The following is a 4,021-nucleotide window of genomic DNA, read 5'->3' on the forward strand; positions in this document are numbered from 1 at the left end:
TGGGATTACAGACTCGTGTCACCATGCCCAGCTAATTTTTGTATTTTTAGTGGAGACAGGGTTTCACCATGTTGGCCAGGCTGGTCTCAAACTCCTGACCTCAGGCGACCTGCCTGCCTCAGCCTCCCTAAGTGTTGGGATTACAGGCGTGAGCCACCTCACCTGGCCCCTTAATCCATGTTGAGTTGATTTTTGTATAAAGTGAGAGATAAGGATCCTGTTTCATTCTCCTACATGTAGTTAGCCAATTATCCCAGCACCATTTGTGGAAAGGGTGTCCTTTTTCCACTTTATGTTTTAGTTTGCTTTGTTGAAGATCAATAGGTATTTAGGTTTATTTCTGGGTTCTTTATTCTGTTCTGCTGGTCTATGTGCCCATTTTTATACCAGTACCATGCTGTTTTCGTCACTATAGCCTTATAGTATAGTTTGAAATCAGGTAGTGTGCTGCCTCCAGATTTGTTCTTATCCCCTTAATATTAAATACTGTAATTTTGAATTTCAAAAAGCCTTTAATACTTAACTTTATTTCTGGGTTTTGAGAGATACTTATTTACTAAAAATAAACCATTTTATCACTTCACATAATTTTAGTTCACTGGTTAATTCTATTAAATATTTAAAAAACTAATCCCACGCCTACACAAGCTCTCAGAAAACAGAGCATGGAACATTTCCCAACTAATTCTATGAGGCCACTATTATCCTGATAAAAGCATAAAAAGAAAAGAAAACTACAGACTAATGTCCCTTATGAGCTCAGATGCACAAATCCTTAACAAAATATTAGCAAATAGGATCCATCAATACAAAAAAGGATTATGCACTGTGACTAAGTGGAATTTATCCCACATAATTTTGGAGGTTATCTTCCCATGTAATTTTGGGGATAACCTTCCCTTCCCATAATATAATGTTAACAAGTTGAATTCTGGGTATCACTTACAGCTTTGTCTAGGCAGTGAGAACTTTAACATAAAGTCATCGTACTGATGGGAAACTATTATTGTTAGTATTAGCATAATGAGAAGCAAAAATATGTGCAAGATGCACAAGATGTTGAAAGGAGTCTCAGTTGGTGTGGGAGTGAAACTATCCTATGCGTTCTTCTTGCCTGCTGCATAGATAGAGCCAATTTACTGAGACAGCATTACTGCAATACAGAAAGAGTTTAATAAGTGCAGAGCCAGCTAACAGGAGACTGGAGTTTTATTACTCAAATCAGTCTCCCCAAAAATTCAGAGAGTAGGTTTTTTTAAGGATAATTTGGTGGGCAGGAACTAGGGAGTGGGGAGTGCTGATTGGTCGTGTGAGGGATGAAATAATAGGCTGTCGAAGTAGGTTTTTCTTGCTGTCTTCCATTTCTGAGTGTGATCACAGAACTAGCAGAGCCAGTTTGCTGGTCAGGGTGGTGCCAGGTGGTCCATCAGAATGAGGGGACTGACTGAAACATATCTCTAACACCAATCTTAGGTTTTCAATAGTGATGTTAATCATAGGCGCAACTGGGGAGGTTAGGAATCTTGCGGCCTCTGGCTACATGATGCCCCAGCCACGATTTGTAATCTTGTAGCTACTTTGTTAGTTTTACAAAGGTGGGCTGGTCCCCAAGCCAGGAGGGGGTTTGTTTTGGGAACGTGCTGTTCTCATCTTTGTTTCAAAGTTAAACCATAAACTCAATTCCTCCCATAGTTAGCTCAGCCCACACCCAGGAATGAACAAGGACACCTTGGAGGTTAAAAGCAAGATGGAGTCAGTTAGGTCAGATTTCTTTCATTGTTGTCATTTTATGATGTCAGATTTTTCTCACTGTCATAATTTTTGCAAAGCCGGTTTTAGAAGAATCAGGGACTCAGGCTGATTCTAACAGGAGTATGATTTTGTGTCAGAGAAGAAGGCAGTTATAGTGGAATGTTCCAGAGGGAGAAGGAATGGAATGTGTAAAATGAACTTCTATCTATTCTAATAGAAGGAGGACTGGCCAGAAAGAAGGAGGACCAGAGGGAAAGAGCAAGGACAACCTACAGAAGCTTCTCCTTTAAGACCCTGTATGAAACAATGAATAAAGCGCTCACCCACACTGGCAGATACTTAACAAGGTCAGTTTCTCTTCCCTTTAAGGAGAATAATTTAAAAATAATCATACCATCTAGTAATTATATTTTACTTCTATTTTATCTGTAAAAGATCAGAATTAGGTTTCCTTTCAGTACTTCGCAAATAAGCAGCACATCTGGCCAGCTCCCAAGAATTTGTCAAGGGTGGTAAACATTGCACGGGCTGGACTAATTGTGGCTACTTTCATTCTCTCTCTGATAAATTTCATTTCCTTCCCTGAAACTTCATGAACTTCCTTTGGGGTATAGCTAATGAGAGCATGTGGGATGGGCTGAGACCTTTATCATCTTCAGACATTTGTGTTAAATTGAATATTGTGATGTATCTTTTATGGTCAGCCTTATATGCTAGCTCACCGAGGACAGTTGCTAGCTCAGTTTGAGGCTGCAGAAAAATGGAAGAGAATGAAAGATGATTCTTGCCTTTGTGCAGTTAGCATTCTAGTTTGAAAATACAAAACATAATGCACATAATGTAACATGTGACTACAAATCTGTAACTACCGTGCATTGAGCAACTACTATGGGACAGAGATTGTACTTACATAAACACACACACTTTAATTCTCACAAAAACCAGGGAGGAGATAGGGTTAACCCCCTCCTGCCCCGCCCCTTTTATGAGAAAACTGATACTTAGAGAAATTGACTCCTCAAAGGTCACCTCGCTAGAAAGTGGTGGAACCAGGTTTTGAACTCAGGCAAAGAGATATTCCAGGACAAAAAAAGCTTCAGTGAAGAGTTGTAGTAAGTTCTAAGGACTGAGAAATTTATATTGAATTTTTCTGCGACCTTGGGCAAGTTATTTAATTTGTAGGAGCCTCATTTTTCCTTATCTGTGAAGTGGCTCTTTCTTCATTAGGTTGTTCTGAGAGTGAATGAGATGATGCATGAAGCCCAGCAGCACATTCCGAGTGTATAATAACATTCCGAGTGTATAACAGAGGCTCAGTAAGGTCAATAAGTGAATTAATGAACTCACATCACTGGTAACCCCCAGAGGGGACTCAGCCTCCACTATTTTTCTTAAACAAAAATACTGAAATCCAGGCTGGGCGCGGTGGCTCACACCAGTAGTCCCAACACTGGGAAGCTGAGGCAGGAGGATTACTTGAGCCCAGTAGTTCAAGACCAGCCTGGGCAACACAGTGAGACCTTGTCTCTTAACAAGTCCAAAGGGAATCATGGCCTCAACAATCCCAGTACAGCTCAACAGTTAACTGCCCATGCTCTTTTCCTTAATGCTGTACAACCTCCCTGGGGTTTCTGGTTCTTTGGCAAGTGACAGGCGTGCCCCTCAGCACGGGGTGAGCACACTGGGCTTGAATTTTAAAAAGGAGGAAGCCGCGGGGCACGGTGGCTCACGCCTGTAATCCCAGAACTTTGGGAGGCCGAGGCAGGCGGATCACTTGAGGTCAGAGTTCGAGACCAGCCTAGGCAATATGGTGAAACCCTCATCTCTAGGAAATAATTTCTAAAATAAGCCGGGTGTGGAGGTGTGCGCATGTACTCGGGGAGGCTGAGGCATGAGAATCGTTTGGGCCCAGGGGGTCGAGGCTGCGATGAGCGGTGATCGCGCCACTGCACTCCAGCCTGAGCGACAGTGAGAGACTCTGTCTCCAAAAAAAAAAAAAGAAGAAGTAAAAGCTCTCGGAGCGACTTTTCCCTTGGATGAGGCAGGCACACGCTAAGTCCCCTCCCCATCGGGGACCTTGGGGACAAACAGGACGGTGCGCATTTCCCTCCCCCCCGTCCCCGTTCGGTCACTGCCACGGGCAGTACACCGGCGGGGGAAGGACGGGGGCGGGGACGCGAGGAGGAAGGGCTAACCAGCGTGCGTCTCAGCCCCTGCCCGAGACGGAGGCGGTGCCCGGGGCGGGCCAAGCGTGACCGCGGGTCGGCGG

This window comes from Colobus angolensis, unplaced genomic scaffold, assembly GCF_000951035.1.
Source record: "Colobus angolensis palliatus isolate OR3802 unplaced genomic scaffold, Cang.pa_1.0 Scaffold6, whole genome shotgun sequence".
Classification (NCBI taxonomy): Eukaryota; Metazoa; Chordata; class Mammalia; order Primates; family Cercopithecidae; genus Colobus; species Colobus angolensis.